Genomic DNA, 18,298 nt, shown 5'->3' on the forward strand with positions numbered 1-18,298 from the left:
GTGACTTTATGGGTCTAGACGCTATTTGGGACTCAGATATATGGTTTGGACTTATGGGCTAAGCATTAAGTCCTTAATGGAAAAATTAGGATTAAGAGGGGAGTTCGTTGGGTGTACAAGCCATTAAGCGAGTACGCGTAACGTATTGCTGAGTACGTCCTGTGTACTAAGTCAGATTGGACTTTCAAATGTGGGCCTCGGGTTGGGCCATTTCTTTGACTAAATTGTTGTGGGCCTTTGTGGACATCTGTAAAAATAGGTTTTTAGACCAAGGAAACTATTGGGCTTTAGTATAAGGTCCATTGGAGATGTTTGGGCCAAATTTGGAAAATTGGGCCATGAGTGGACCATATTTGGGATTTGAATGGTTATGGGCTAATGAGTCATCGAAATGCCAAGTGTTTTTGACAAGAAAGATGGTTGGACCTTAAGGTAAGGCCATGTAGAGGTTTGGGCCCAATTTGGAAAATTGGGCCATTGATTAGTTAATTAGCCTTTTGGGCCTTTCAGATTGCACTTTGGGCCATAGTCGTGGTCAAGGCTAGGTTAGGGGTAAAATGGTCTTTTTACCCCAGGTTTGAAATTATGATTATGGTTTAGGACCCAGTTGTTAATTGGGTATTATTTTGTTATTGGTAGTTAAGGATCTTTTAGCCAGCAACCAAGGGTTTTCTGTATGTTTCAGCAGTACGAGGTGAGTCTTTTCACTATATCCATGGGTCGAAGGCACCAATGCTGGCCCATTATGTGTTATATTGTATGTTAGTTGTTTCTATTATATGTGTTATGCTAGTTGTCTATGTGATACTTGCATGGAAGACCCCGGGGGGGAGCCTGTGGCATTTGGATATCATACCATGTTGGGGAGCCCATGACCCTCCACGTAAAGACCATGGGGGATCCCATGGCATACCAGATAAAGACCATGGGGGAGCCCATGGCAACTATATGTATGTTGAATGAGAATTTGTGGTTATATGTTGTGTGGTATTTTGGGGGACTCACTAAGTTTTGTGCTTACAGTTTTTAGTTTATGTTTGAGGTACTCTAGTTTTCAATTGGAAGGCTCGAGATGATTGCAGAGCACCCACCACATGTTTTCATTTTCTATGAAGTACTCTGATTTGTCAATGCTATGTTAAAAATTAATTTTCCCTGGTTTTTATGGGAATGACATGTTCTAACGATTTATTAATCTAAAAAAATTATGGCTTGATTTTTGGGGTGTTACAAGTTGGCATCAAAGCGTTGGTTTGAGGGATTCGAACATACTCTCGAGAGAACTGAAACTGAGGATTAGTAAAGTTTTCAAAAAGAAAAGTATTTTTAAGTAAAATGTTTTCTAAGATAAGAGAAGGATGTGGTGCATGAAATCAGTCGAGCTCAAGTAGGATCTTATAGCCCTAGAATAATTGACTTGGCCTTATTTCATGTTCTTTGTCTGGTTGTGGTCCTAGGGTGGAGTGTATTATTGGACAGTCTATTTAATCCTATTCGATGTATAATTTGCATGCATAAGGCAGCGGGAAGTGAGGGTGGAAAAGGGATATCATGAGTTATGGTATGTGGGTTGAATGTTCTATGATAGTTTTATGGATTGGAGAGTTACTGCACGAATGCTACTTGCTTTGTGCTTTGTGGAACTCTTTGATGATGGGAGTCAGCTACTAAGTGAATATGTCGATATTCATGAGGTGGATGACTGGCATTATGAGGAGTTCTTCAGCAGCTGATGGCAGGGTGAGGTCGGGAACCAAGGGGAGCCTAAGAGGTGCTTCGTTGTGTTTTTTGTCGCTTTTTAGCAAATATTTAGTGCATCAGTGGAGTAGGTGACTTAGAGGATTCGAGATTATCCTTGAGGAAAGTATGGATAGGTGCGGAAGGTAGTATTGGGCCTGTACTACTGAAAGAACAGGATCCATACTCGAATCGGGGAAAATATTGGAGAATCTAAGAAGCTTGGGGAAGAGGATTCTTGAGTATGTTATGATCTTCTTCATGATTGTATTCCGGTTTGGTGATGAGCTTCCAGGAAGGAGAGTTAGGTTTTGGTTCCAGCTCAGGTAAGAGTACTGAGCCGATTAGCGAGCCGATGTGGGGATTCATCTCATTGGAGACTACTCGTGGTGTTTTGGAGAAAACTCCTGTGATTTTTGGTTTGGTTGAGGAGAGGTTTTTGGAAGATCTTGGATGAGCGTTGGGAGCGTTCCGTGCTGAGGGTATGGCTATCGTTGGAGTTTGCATTCTTTCTTTCCATGAGTTTCGTGCTTGTGGAGCTCCTGCATTCCATGAGGTGTTTAGCAGTTATGGCTAACACGTTCAGGTCAAGTGCATTCAGTGGAGGTTCTCTAGAAGAAACCCAAGACTTCTGATCATTATTCGAGAGGCCAGCAGGGTCGGGGTCAGTGCAACGTATGTGAGAAACTGCACGATGGAGTTTTCATTCTAGGAGAGGTCCATGTTCTATCAGGTGATTTTTCGGGCATGTTATCTTTTGTGTTCTTCTAAGTTATTATCAGTTTACATGATGCTTGGGATTTGATATTGATTTAGATAAGCGTATATTCGGTTTATTGCTCTGTTATCATTGTGGTACATTTTTGAGAATTGAGTTATATCTTTTGCATGCCATGAACCATTAGTAGGCTATCGAAGGGGTTGTATCTCGTGTAACGGGTTCCAATGTGTTCAGTTGATATTTTGAGTTTGTTCGAGATTGGTTCAAGGATTATGTGGAAGGTATATGGTTAGGATTCAGCGAGTTAGTTCTTTAGTAAATGCCAATGTTTGGTGGTTCTAGTATTTGTTTCGGTAGGAGTGAAGTTGCTTATGGAAGAACTTTTGGGCTCAAGCATTGCCATTGCTAGGAAAGGAGCGGTAGTATGAAGATGGAGGTATCAGTTGTGTGAGTTATTTGGTCACTGAAAGTGTTAGAGAAGCTTTATATTCACATGGGTTGCACTCAGTTAGAATCCAACAATTCTTTGGAATTGGAAAGGGGATATGATCCATTGGTTCAAGGAAATGGTTATAGTTTTAGCCGCCAACGTAAGAGAGCGGGGAACTGGTATGGTATCATGAGAGGAGAATTGGACTATCTGATTGGATAAGATTTCAAGAGCATCCTTTAGGATTTTGAGACTTGGGTCATCAATTGTTGGGTTTTGAGCATTCCAACACTCCTAAGGTGTACATGCAACCCTAAATACCTTGGATCTATGTTTTCTCTATTATAAATGCAAAGATGAATATTCCAAGGTATTACCCTATCTAGCATACAATCTATGATACTTGGGTAAAACAAGTTAGAATACATACCTTGTTGTTGTAACTTGTCTTCATGAAGCTTGAGTGCCTAGTGCCCCAAGTGTGACACCTCAAATGGTTCACACAACACCATGAACACTTGGAATAACCTTGAGAATAAGGATACTTTGGTTCTCACTAGTGAAATTGGCCTTGCCCTTTTGTGTACACATACTAGTGCCCATTTCACAAACCAAGGACTTCTTTATATAGTGTGGAGATTAGGGTTAAACCCTAATACCCATGATCTTTCATTTCATATGATCCATGGGTTAAACACTCTATGGACTATCCATGAAAGCTTAGCCCAACCTAAATGAACTTGGCCCATCACACATATATATTTAAGAGTCCATATATAATTAGTCCCTTTTTGATCACTTAATTAATTATAAAATAATTCTTGATCAATACTAATTAAATAATATGATTATATATTAATATATTAGAACTTATAATATATTAATATAAATCACTGGTATCCTTTTTCCTCATCTTGTCAATCCAAATATCCCGATGCCATGCAACCTAAATGGACCATGCCGGGTCGGGTCAAGTCTTACCAATTATAGTTATGGACTTAGACATTAATCCAACATTCTCCCACTGGGATAAGTCTAAAACTATTATTGAGTATGACTTCAAACCCCAACTAGCAATCGTAGATCTCAAAAGCTTCTGTCGAACTCTGACCTTGCCGATGAACTCTGACCATTGTCAATGACTTGTCCATTAGATAAGGGATCATATATTCTTCCATTCTAGATATCATATGGACTGAGACATGGATTATAATCATTCTCTATGTCCATTTGTTGTTTCCCGATTTCCGATTTATGATGACTGACTGATTGAACAAATCAAATCAGTCTTGGCTAGGCCAAGCACTCACATGGGTCACCACTAAATCATCGAGGGGCCCACAGATATCGCTTTTATCCCGAAGGTAAAAGTAATGGATAAACTTCGACTCATTTGGCTTGTTCTAGTACTTGTTGAATCATACACAAAGGCACGTTTTATAACATCGAGTTACCAATGCGGTTTCATGCAATCAATGTACAACCAACTCATAGTAACAAATCATATCTCTAGGTTTGAAGAATATAAGATATTATCGTCTCATGATCACTCGTGATAAAATCCATGAAGTGATTCCAATGAGCGTGGGTTGAATCCAATACTCAGAACTTATGAGCACTCATGAGTGTTGTAGCACAACTTTTTCCACCAACTTGGAACTCTACAAGCCAACCCATGACAGTCTTGATTCATATCTACTTCCAACATATGACCGACTGTGGATTGTTTGAATAACTTAGTCATTCCAGAAGTATAACCTAGTTATTATGGAAGTCAAAACATGCAAAGTGAAACACAAGAATAAATGAATCAAATATGGTATAAAACCCTATGAATATAAATAAACCACTTTTATTTATCACCATTCTGATTACTCATTATTCATTGTTTTGGTTTTATCAACTTTATACTTGAATTAAAAACACTAGTTGTTCCATGCTCCAAGCATGTACACTATGTTTTTCTAAACAATAGCTTTGCCATACACCAAGTATGCACTCTATGTTTGTCTATGATCCTTACTTTGTGAAATAAACCAATTGACCAAACTTTCAATGATTCTAATTTCACACTCCCAAATCGAAATCTTGTTAGGCTTTAAACTTAAATGCACTACCCTCTTGCAATGAATGTGTACAAAGTCAAAAAGACTTGTGAACAACCATTACAAGGTATTCCAATGAAGACCTACTCCATGGACACAAAGCCTTATGTTTAAAGTATGCATTGCTTTGAACATGTTTCTTGCACTAAGTTTTTTCTAATCTTACACAGATTCCTTCTATCTATGGAGACAACTCTATATTCCCATTTTGACTACAACTTCTGAACAAGAGTTGCCTCTTTTCAGACTATGTCAATATGTCACTTCCAAAATTCACACTATACTTCCAACTGTCCTTGAGCAACCAATCTTTGGTAAACCTTAGATTGTCCTCGACAATTTCTTAATCACTTTAGTCATATCCAATTTTAGACATTTTTCCCCTTAATGCCCCAATGCATTTGGGAAAATTCAGAAAGGATAAATATTATATCACATGTAATCGATCTTGTACCCAAAGTAAATGGGATATGATTCATGATTTTTCACATAAAGACATGGTTCTAGACCAGTCTTTTGCCATAATAATTCTTTGTTTGCCATATTCTCAAATTTTGACTATGAAAAGGGATGCCGTAATCATAATTGAATTTTGAGAACGCAATATATAAAATTTTCTTAAGTTGAACCAATCCAACATGAAATTCATATTTATATTCTCGACTAAAGGTGATTAAAATCTCAATATAATCTCTTTAGAATGATTATAAACTCAATCTAAGCTTTTTATAATTGAAATGAAGTATAATTTCGTCTCCCTTAATTATAGCAAAACAACTTTTTCAACCCTGCAACCTCACGAATTGAAACTTTTGTTTTCTATAATTAACATTGCTAACTTTCAATACTTATCATAATTATCATGCTCCCACTAACATGATGATTACTAACATAACACTTATGCTCCCACTAGCTTTGACATGTATCCAGAAAACAGCTGGACCTCTAGAAGTCAATACTTTATTGACATGCTTACTGAAGTTCAGATTTCTGATACTAGATTGTTTTGATAAGGCTTTATCAAAATTATACACCTTATCTTAGATAGCTTACAGGCGTGTCTAAACGATTTCAGAACTATGAAAAGGGATGCCATAATCATAGTCTCAATTTTTTAGACCTTTTGCCATTTCTCATAAGTCAATGTTAGTGTGTTGGTTAACCACGCACGCTCCACTAACGACTTTAAGAACTGCAAATTTCACAATTGCTATCTACTTAAAATCTACTTAGTGAAAGAATTTCCTCACCATCATTTTCATGAATCGGAGAGAAACCTTATGACCCTTAGATTTTATGGTGTATGTGTTCTTATCCATGTGAATTTGTCAAACCATAATCACAAGACTAGGTTAGTGACAAATCCTAACTCATATGGATTGAACTTGTGCAATCTTAACTTCTTGCCACCTGGAAGGTCAAGGGTCTGTCATTGCTTCCAAGTAGCTATGCAAACAATTGAGAACATGTAGAACTCAAATGTATAGCCAACTTAACTGGAATGGGCGTAGAAATGTCAACACGATAGGTTATAAACCTCTAATTGTGTGCTAGTGATGAAATACAGGTTTTATTCTTGATTACTTCTTGAAACCCTTTCAGGATCTTTTAGACTCCCACTGTCTCGTTGACCTATAAGACTTTCTTGCCAAATATTCAAGAGATAGTGTGGATTCTAATCAACACAAACACTTAACAAAATTGGCCTAAGTTGGTCTTTGTTTTATCCAAAACATCACAACTTACCAAATTCAAATGTACAAGAGTATAAAACCTTTTACTCTTACATTTCACTAGTGTTAATAAACCTTCTTTAAGATGTGTCACTCAAGTTACATTTGTGGTGGGCTTGATCTGTGTTGAAGAATGTGTACTCGATCCCTTAGTCCTTTACTTGACTTACACATCCATGTGAACAAGTAATTAGTCTTAATTTTCCAATGCTTGAAAGTTCTCATTCATCATACTATACAACTTGCATGATTCCAAGTTTCTGTCCAACTGAAACTTGGGTTATGAGAATCTTTCCTTATTTGGAAAATTTAGACACTACCACAAATGAAAGAATCAAATTCATATTTCCACTCTTGCTATTAATGGAATCATATAAGCAACAAGTTTTTTCCTTTTTACAAATGCCATTGTATTGATATTTTAAAATAAATAAAATCGAATTTTTTTCCATTTATTTTAAAAACTTTGCGGAAAAACTATCCTTACAGTGAAAACTTTGTGTTTATCTATTCCTAAGCAATATATCATAACTCCTAAGCAACAACTCAAAATTCTGATCACAGAACCATGCGATCGAGATCCATCTTTGCAACCAGAATCAACATATACTTCCTTTAAGTTTCTTCACTTTTCTTTGATTCTTAAAACATCAACATGTGACCCAGTCACATCATGTAACAAAAATCTCATAATAGAAACTTAACAGAGTTAGATAGTGGACTTGACCTGAAGTAGAGTCAATCTTCTTGACTTGATCAACCTTATGATCTTTTAGGTAAATAGGCTGTTTCGCAATCAATTCCCCTTCCTTTGGCAAGAGAAACATAGGGACTCTTTGGGAATGGTACATGGAACTATCGCAGACTTAGCCTTTCTCTTTACCATTTGGTCAACCTAGTTGACTATGGTCAATCCATTTCCTTGGGAAGAGAACGCTTTTCTAGATATCCAATGTTACCATTGTCAATGTCCATGGTAGTTTGGGAAGTTGATCTACTAATCAAATTTTCTCTCTAGTGCTCCAAATTATTGTTGATTCAGCAGAACCAAGCAAATAGATAAGATCATTAAGGGTCATGTCATAGTCTGTTTCATAGTAGTCCCAAAGGAATTCACTATGTGACTTAGAATGTGATTGAACCACCAACTTTCTCAAGAGTTTGACACCCAACTCTCCCGGCTTGTCAATATGCGACTTCATCTCCAAGATGCGATCACACATAGACCTTGCTTGCCAATAGGGTTTGAGTGACCTTGAACTTGTGGGTTAGGAAGAATAATTGGGGGAGGTGGAGGAAGTGAAGTTCCAAGACATTTGGGAGGATCATAGATGTCTAAACCAGACATCTTTTTGGGAGATATTCAAGATAGTTGATCTAAAGTCCTTAATATAACACCCACTATGAAATATTAAGGCTAGCACCTAGCAAACTATTTTATAACTTGGAAGAGGGATGCCATAATCCAAGCTATAAAATATTTGAAGGTAGGTGAATGGCGATTCACCAATTTCCACCAAGATAAACGAAATGTATTATTAGGTTTTAATTGGTTTTGAAACTCCTAGATTCTTTTGAGATTCATTGAACTTTTCAAAGGTATGTTTCAATCTCGAGTGTGCCCTTCAGGTTTTGTGACTGGGATGCCGAGGATCACAAAACAAGGTGTGAAGTAACCATGCAAATTACTTGGTACCCTTAAGTGTTTATCCCTCAATCGATGTGTCGGTTAAACACACACGCTCCATCGATACTATGATAAACATTAAGTTACCCTTTTCCTACCTTGTTAAATACGAGTTAGTGTGCCGGTTAACCACACACGCTCCACTAACCGACTTAAACAAAGTGTAAAGTGTAATTTCATGGGTTAGCACCAAATTCACATTTTCCTAAGTAACTAAGATTGGGTATTAATAAGAGTTTAGTTACTTAGTATTTATCATTAATACTTTTAATGAAGGGAGAATTATAGTCCTTGTCCTACCGTTCGGCTAACGACCCTGCACCGGTCAAGGAAGCGGTGGGTGAGAGTGGACACCCATTAAACTACCATCTTATAGGCATAACCTTATACCCCCCCTTATAGACCGGCTTCGTGAATGAGGCCTACTAATGGTAAGACGACTTTACTCTTATACATATATATAAATATTATTAAATTATAATATTATAAAGTATTAGGGTTGAATTTTAACTTTTAAAATTGTAAGGGCTTAACTTGGAATTAAAGTATTCATAAGTGAAAACTTTACAAATTCCAAGACTTAAGGGCAAGTTTTTGAAACTATTCAAAACTTTTCATTTCATAACTTATGGGTTTAATGGTTCATTAAAATGAAGACTTTTCATTTTTTTATGTAACCTCTTATTCTTTAATAACACTTTTAAAGAAGTGACTCTTAAACATCCATAACTTGAGGACAAGTTATGGAGTCATAATACTATTTAATGGAAAAAAAACTCTTCATTTTTATGTAACCTATGGCACTTTTATGAGTTTTAAGATTCATAAATGTGACCTTTTATGTAACTTGAGGACAAGTTACAAAAACACATTTTATGAACTACCTCTAGATTAATTAGGATTGAAAACAACTAAAACACAAATTTTTTTTCTCCATTAATCTAAACTAACTCATAAATCAAGGAAACATAAAACTTTTGGTAGTCCATAACTTATGGAGTTAAATGCTTGTTTTATAATGAAACTTTTCATGTTCCATAACTTAAGAATAAGTTATGGAATTCTTTAAAACATTAACACCAAATTTTGTAACTCCATAAAAACTTTGAATCATTTTTTTAAAACCTTTTCATATCCATAACTTATGGAGGTTTCAAAACTCTTAAGATCATAACTTTAAAAAAAAAAAAAACTTTTGAGCTCCAAAATTTGTAACTCCTTAAAACATTTAGATCAAACTTTTAAAACTAATAAAATAATACTATCATTTTATCTTTTACTAAATTTGACATAATTCAACTCATATAGCAAATGATTCAAATTTTACAAATAATTAGTTTTTCACAAAACAAGTAATTATTTTAACATTTGACAAATTTCATGTTTTTTTTTCCTTTCAACTTTGAAAATCAAACATTTGCATGAATATAACAGAAAACAACCCATGGCTCTGATACCACTGTTGGGTTTTGAGCATTCCAACACTCCTAAGGTGTACATGCAACCCTAAATACCTTGGATCTATGTTTTCTCTATTATACATGCAAATATGAATATTCCAAGGTATTACCCTATCTAGCATACAATCTATGATACTTGGGTAATAAAACAAGTTAGAATACATACCTTGTTGTTGTAACTTGTCTTAATGAAGCTTGAGTGCCTAGTGCCCCAAGTGTGACACCTCAAATGGTTCACACAACACCATGAACACTTGGAATAACCTTGAGAATAAGGATACTTTGGTTCTCACTAGTGAAATTGGCCTTGCCCTTTTGTGTACACACACTAGTGCCCATTTCACCAACCAAGGACTTCTTTATATAGTGTGGAGATTAGGGTTAAACCCTAATACCCATGACCATTCATTTCATATGATCCATGGGTTAAACACTCTATGGACTATCCATGAAAGCTTAGCCCAAACTAAATGAACTTGGCCCAACACACATATGTATTTAAGAGTCCATATTTAATTAATCCATTTTTGATCACTTAAGTAATTATAAATTGATACTTGATCAATACTAATTAAATAATATGATTATATATTGATATATTAAAACTTATAATGTATTAATATTTTTCACTAGTATCCTTTTTCCTCATCTTGTCAATCCGAATGTCCCGATGCCATGCAACCCAAATGGACCATGCCAGGTCGGGTCAAGTCTTACCAATTATTGTTATGGACTTAGAAATTAATCCAACACTAATGAGTTTGGCTAGCAATAGAATGCTAGTATTGTTCAGCACATGGTAAGGGCGGTTCATGTTATTTAAGAGAGACAGGTCAGAGATCCATAAGGATTAAAAGGTGGGAGACCCTAGTTGAGACCAAGTGGGGGAGAAGTTAAGTGGTTGTTCTGATTGAGGTTGTGTTAGTGGGGGGTTCAAGAAACTCCCGAGCGTAGGTCGACATCTCCATTTTTGTTCATTTTAGGCCGTGGTATTTAAATGTGTAACCAAACTTCTGGTTGGTAGTGGGTTTAGATCAGGATGCATGGCACTTGGATGTCAGACCATGTGGGGGAGCCCATGACATTCTAGGGCAAGACCATGGTTGGCTGGAAATGTTGTAAGACTGCGATGGAATCGTAGCATTCATCAGCTCGAGGTAGACTATTAATAGGGATGGTAATGAGCATGGACGAGGAATCAGTTCATGCCTTGGGCACGTCGGTCAGGGTTGTCAATAAATATTCTCTATTTTGGGTTGAGGACCATTGGGGTCCAGGTTGGGTCGGTCCGTATAGCTCTAGAGGAGTAGGACTCATGGGCGAGGCCCGTGTGATTATAGTAGATCAGGCGGATCCTGGTAGAGACTGTTGGGTCCAGCTATCCGATCTTGAGTTGCAGTATCATGTGGATGATCAATGTGTGACGTAGAGGGGTTTTAGGCTGGGTAGCCTTGATATTTGGATTCTTGGGAATCGGGTGGTTAGACCAGGTGCGAGACTGGTAGTCTCAGAAATGGTTCGGGGGTAATTATTTATCGGTCAGGTAGGGTTCGAGGGCAATAAATGAGTTTAGTTTTCATAGAAATTGAGCCGTTGTGTTGTGTTTGAGAGGACCTCAACGTGTTGAGAATAAGGAGAAGGTAGGTCGTTGGAGACCGGGTATGTTATGAGACTGCAGTTGGTCTTGCGACATTCTTTTAGCAGCAAGTTTGGTGACTATGTGATTTGGGGTATCATCGCCAGATAAGATCGCTCTCGGAATTCGTGTGGGGCTATTGTGTGTTTGTATGTCTTTTGGCTCGACAATTGGGTAGGAGTTCGGTGATTCAGTTAGATGGCAGACAAGTTGGGACCAGGGAGGTCTCAGCTGCCGTTGGGAAGCAGGTAGTTATCAGTAAGACGAGTCAGAATGGTTTTGGTATTTTGAGCTTCATGTGAGGAGTCCCTTATATTTTTGGATATATATTAAGTCTCTTGCATTTGGAATAAATAATCTCAGAGTGGTTGATTGGACCCTGTTGCGCAGCTCTCGTATAAGTTTAACCGTTGCAAGAATGAATCTTTTACTCGAATGATTATTTGAGCCTTCTGCCAAGTGTAAATATTATGCAAACGTATTTGATCATTGGTTTTGTTTATATGGAAGTATCAAGATAATCAGGGTTGGGAGAATTTAGTTTAGTATGGAATTCATGAGGTCATGGTATGATAGTGGTTCAGTGTGGGCGGTTTGTTAGGAAGTTAGATCAATTTGAAGTTTCCAGTTTCGGGAAAGATGGAGGTGGTTTCCTACAAGGGGTTTAAGGTTCATTACTTTTCACGTTTGGTAAGTTTTGCTAGAGTTAGGGGGTATTGACCAGATTGTTGGATGTGTTGGTAAAGGTAAGGACGGATTTCAAGGATGAAATCTAATTTAAGTGCGGGAGAGTTGTAACATCCTGTTCTCATTATACCCATTTTGAATTTATGATCAAAGTACTGGGTATTAATAGGCTTCGGACCCTCGAGAGGTTGTGTTCTGGACTTAGTTGGAGTGGTTAAGGAATTTCGGGTATTCAGTTTGTGTTTTGGAATCAAAGGGGCATTTTGGTAATTCGTCAGCTCGTTTTTTTATGGAAAGAGAATGTTCGTTCGGGATATCTTAGGGTGAGTACGAATTGGTATAAGTATTGAGCATCTCGGTCCTTTTATTTCAACATAAGTATTGTCGGAATCGGAGTGGTATCGAGAGAGTTATGACCTTCGGAAGAATTAGGGTTTCGGGAAAGCCCTAGTATGCAGGGCATACCAGGGAGGTACGCATGGCGTACTGATGCGAAGCCGGTTACGCAACGCATAGCGTTGAGAACACGCAGCATAGAAGTGAAGTTGGATCGGGGTCCGAGTCCTCGTATGCTGGGCGTATGGGGGGACAGATTGAAAACCCAAATCTTAGGGTTATGTCCTATATAAGCATAATGTTAGCCTCCTTCTTCATTTCCTAACTCAGTCTCCACCCTATAGAACCCTATAATTCGTCCTTAAGTCTTCATGGTGGCATCTTGAGCTTATGGTGTCCATTTTGTTGGATTAATGTCTAAGTCCATAACTATTTTGGTATGTACTTGACCCGATGGTGCATGGTCCTTTTGGGTTGCCTTCACCAAAGCAACTTGATATGATGAATTGTGGATAGAGAGGATTAATTATGATTTATTAATATATTATGAGAATAATATATTAAAGGAGAAATCATATTGTTTAATTAATATTAGTCAACAATTAATTAAAAATTAATTTTGTGGCTAAAAGACATTAATTAAATAAAGGGGACTAGAACTATCAATTGTGTGATAGTTGAATATTGGGCTTATGTGACTCATTTCCAACTTGTTGGAGGTATAAAGCTTTGAACTTGATCATTGATGTCTTAGATCTACCATTTATGAGTTTTGGTTCATTTTGGTCCCAGGTATGAGATCTAGTGGTTTTGATTTCATTCCAGGAGCTTTGAGTTGCCCCTCTTAGTGTTTCTGAGGTTCAAGGTCCATAAAGTTGGCACCTTTAGAGTTTAAATCCATCCATGCATGAGTTAGAACCATTTCCATGGTAATAGAGTCTTATATTTTGAGTTTGGGTTCATTTGGGGCATGCAAAGTCATCAAGTCAGTGACTTTATGGGTCTAGACGCTATTTGGGACTCAGATCTATGGTTTGGACTTATGGGCTAAGCATTAAGTGCTTAATGGCAAAAGTGGGATTAAGAGGGGAGTTCGTTGGGCGTACAAGCCAGTACGCACAACGTACAAGCCATTAAGTGAGTACGTGCAGTGTAGTGCTGAGTACGCCCTGCGTACTAAGTCATATTGGACTTCGCAAATGTGGGCCTCAGGTTGGACAATTTCTTTGACTAAATTTTTTTGGGCCTTCATGGACATCTATAAAAATAGGTTTTTGGACCAAGGAAATTATTGGGCCTTAGGATAAGGTCCATTGGAGATGTTTGGGCTGAATTTGGAAAATTGGGCCATGAGTGCGCCATATTTGGGCTTTGAATGGTTATGGGCTAATGGGCCATCAAAATTCCAAGTATTTTGGACTATAAAAATGGTTGGACCTTATTGTAAGGCCATGTAGAGGTTTGGGCCCAATTTGGAAAATTGGGCCATTGATTAGTTAATTAGCCTTTTGGGCCTTTCAGATTGCACTTTGGGCCATAGTTTTGGTCAAGGCTAGGTTAGGGGAAAAATGGTCTTTTTACCCCAGGTTTGAAGTTATGATTATGGTTTAGGACCCAATTGTTAATTGGGTATTATTTTGTTATTGGTAGTTGAGGATCTGTTAGCCAACAGCCAAGGGTTTTCTGTATGTTTCAGCAGTGCGAGGTGAGTCTTTCACTATATCCATGGTCGAAGGCACCAATGTTGAGCTTTGGATGTTAGACCATGTGGGGGAGCCCATGGCATTCCAGGTAAAGACCATGGGTTGAGCCCATGGCATATCATAAAAAGACCATGGGCGAGCCCATGGCAACTATATGTATGTTGAATGAGAATCTATGGTTATATGTTTTGTGGCATTTTAGGGGACTCACTAAGCTTTGTGCTTACGATTTTCAGTTTATGTTTCAGGTACTCTAGTTTTCAATTGGAAGGGCTCGATATGATTACAAATCACCCACTGCATGTTTTCGTTTTCTGTGAAGTACGCTGAATTTGTCAATGCTATGTTAGAAATTAATTTACCCTGGTTTTTATGGGATGGACGTATTCTAACAATTTATTAATCTAAAAACAAAAAAAAAATTATGTATTGTTTTTTGGGGCGTTAAAATTTTCTTCTGAAAACTTTACCAAATCCTCGATTTGAGTTCAGACACACCCGAGAGTATGTCCGAATCCCTCAAACCAAGACTCTGATACCAATTTGTAACGTCCCAAAAATCATGACATAAATTTTTTTGTTTTTAGATTAATAAACCGTTAATACATATCTTTCCCATAAAACCAAGGTAAATAAGTTTTAACAAAACATCATCAAATCAGAGTAATTCACATAATGTGAAAACATGTGGTGTACGCTCTGCAATCATCTCGAGCCCTTCCATTTGAAAAACGGAGTACCTGAAAAATAAATTGAAAACCATAAGCACAAAGCTTAGTGAGTTCCCCAAAAATACTACATATCATAAAACCACGAAATATCATGCATCATGCATATAGTTACCATGGGTTCCCCCATGGTCTTTACCTGGAATGTCATAGGCTCCCCCCGTGATCTGATATCCAAATGCCATGGGCTCCCCCATGGTCTTTACCCGAAATACCATGGGCTCCCTCCATTGTCTTCCATGAAAGTATCACAGAGACAACTAACATTTTACATGACACGTAATGGGCCGACATTGGTGCCTTTGACCCATGGATATAGTGAGAAAACTCACCTCAAACGCTACGTGAATAATCCTACACTATCGTTGCAGATGCGAACCAGCTCCCAAATTGATCCAAACAACCTAACACCATAATCAATAACTAAACAAGGCTAAACCCTAGCACTATGCCCAAATATGGCCCAACTAACCAGGCCCACTAATGGTCCAAACCCAATAGGCCCACTAAGGCCCAAATCCATTGAGCCTACAAATGCCCAACATGGAAAGCGCATAATCGAGTCCAAAGAGAAGTCCAATTCCAAAAGCAAATCCTCAGACCAAGAAGTCCAACTATGAAAGCCCAAGACCCAAACCAAAGCCCAAAGTCCATAAATGTCAAACGAGCCCAAAATGGAACTGGGCCATTTACGCTAGGCATACTGCCAAAACCTTCAGTACGCGGGGCGTACTTTCAATTACGCTAGGCATAGACACGATTTTCCAAAAATTGACTTATGACTTAATCCCTGAAGCACTTAGTCCCAAAACCTGATGAAACCTTCATAATAAGATCTTAATTGATAAAGTTGGCAACTTTATCAGTTTGCATATCTTAATGGAGCCCAACATTCAAATTAAACCTTTGAGACCCATAATAACCACCTTAACACATGCATGGTCCATCCTAAAACATCAAGCAAGCATCTTTATGAACTAATAACCTCAGAGATACTAAGAGTGGTAACTTATAGCTCTTGGAGTGGTGTCAACCACTAGATCTCACCCATGAGTACAAAATGGGACCAAAACTCATATACTGTTAGATATAGGCTTCAAATGAGCATGGTTAGAGCTTTATACCTCTAATAAGATGGAAATGAAGTAGAGAGTCCAAATCCACAAGCCTTCCCTTGATCCACCGCCTTGCATCAAGTTTACACATCTTGAATAATCACCAAAACCCACCAAAGATGCACACAAAGAGCTCACAACACTCTTGGAGGAGGCCTGGTTCAAAATTAGGGTTTTAGGACAATGGAGGCTAATAAATGAGAGAGTCTTGAGGTTATAATGATGTTTATATAATGCCCAAACCCTAAAAATTAGGGTTTGGCACTCTGCCCATTATGTAGGGCGTACCTAGTCCTCCCATGTGTTCCTTAGCGCAACACATGGGACCAATCAGCCAACTTATTCCACCAAGGGCCAAACTTGCCAAAACTTCAAACTATCGTAACTTTTTTGCTATAAGTCCATTTCCAATGAACTTTATATCCACAGAAAGGTGAAGAGAAGCCATACACTTATAATAACTCACCATTGCATAAGAAATTTCCGAACAAAACCCAAAATTCCTAGGGATCAAATTATCAAATTGTGATTATACCCTTGGCCTCCGGAACACAAATGAACACCCGAATCACTTAGGCTATAGCACCCACATCTAAAAAGGACCAAATCCTTCTTTCCCCAAGACCCAAAGACTTATGATGACTGATAATCAGGCCACGACCCCGAACAGTGAAATTATTCGAAATCGGGTGTTACATAAGGATGTGTTCTTAGTTCCCAGTCGCAAGGATACATTTAAGGGTGAGTTGTTATAGTGACTCTAACTTTCAAACATACAGAGACAACTTTTGTTCTCAATATAGTTGGGTATTCTCATTAAATGGTGCAGCAGTAACCTGGAAGAGTTCCAAGCAGAATACGATGGCTGATTCTACATGTGAATTAGAGTACATCGCAGCAAGTGAAGCATCAAATGAAGCAACTTGGTTAAAGATTTTATTGGGGATCTTGGATTCGTTCCGACTATTGAGGAACCTATGGAACTCTTTTGTGATAACGAAGGTGTGGTTGCTTTAACCAAAGAAACAAAAGATCATGGAAGGTCCAATCATATCGAAAGGAAATACCATTATATGTGACATAGAGTTTAATATGGACATTTATTGTTGAAATGAATATTATCAGCAGATAATCCTGTTGATCCTTTCACTAAAGCGTTGAGCAAGGTTAAACACGACATCTACGCTAAGAGCACTGTCTTAAGAGATGTCATTAGTTCTAGTGATTAGTTAATAGTTTAAACTTTGAAACAAAATAAATTGTAATTAAATAATAGAGACTTATTTATGACTATTCGTGCTACCTATTCAATTATTTATTATTTTGTTTTAGTTTGCATGTTTACTTCCTGAATAATTTATTTAAGGTCCACAGTCGTTCATACTTTGGAAGTAGTAGTGGTAACAGATTGTCATGTAGGATTTGTGGATTGTTTAAAGAAGTTGACATGGCATGGCGATTGCTACTATATTCATGAGTACTTGAAATAGGGATATAAATATTGGATAAACCCACAATTAGAGATTACTTCATGGATTCAATCAACAGTAATTCTAAGACGATAATATGTATTACTTTCAACGCAGAGATATATAGTTCATAGTTTACAAATCAGTTATGCAATGGTTTGCTCAAACGCATCTCGTAACTGGGTATTACAAAGAGTAATTTTATGTATGATATGGTAGGTAAAATGTATGATTATATAGTCAAAGTAATTCATTCATTTTTCTCTAATAGGAAAAGCGATATCTTTTGGGCCCCTCGGTGATTTGATGTTAACATTAAAGTGTTGGGACCATCCAAGATTGAATTGATGTGTTCAATTGATAGTCTAGTTAAGTCATCATAAATCGGGAAATCAAGAAACAAAATCTTGGACAAAGAGATTGATTGTAATCCATGCCTAGTGTCCATATGATATCATGAAGATAAAAGCAATAATTGATCACTTAACTTAGAGACAATGTTTGATTTTAAATCAGGGTTTAGTAGTGACTTTAGATTTCACTCTTTGTTGTTTGATTGAGAGTTATACTAGTGGTTTTAGTTAGACTTATCCAAATGGGAGGTTGTTGGATTAAGGTGTATAAGCTCATAACTAAATCAGTATATTATTGTAATTAAAAGCAAAGTACTTTTTGGGTTGCCCTCATAGTTAGAAGTGGTATAACATGATTTTTGGAGAAAGAGGAAATAATTTGTTAATTTAATATGATT

The sequence above is a fragment of the Lactuca serriola genome, chromosome 6 (assembly GCF_051521515.1).
Source record: "Lactuca serriola cultivar US96UC23 chromosome 6, Lser_US96UC23_V15, whole genome shotgun sequence".
Lineage (NCBI taxonomy): Eukaryota > Viridiplantae > Streptophyta > Magnoliopsida > Asterales > Asteraceae > Lactuca > Lactuca serriola.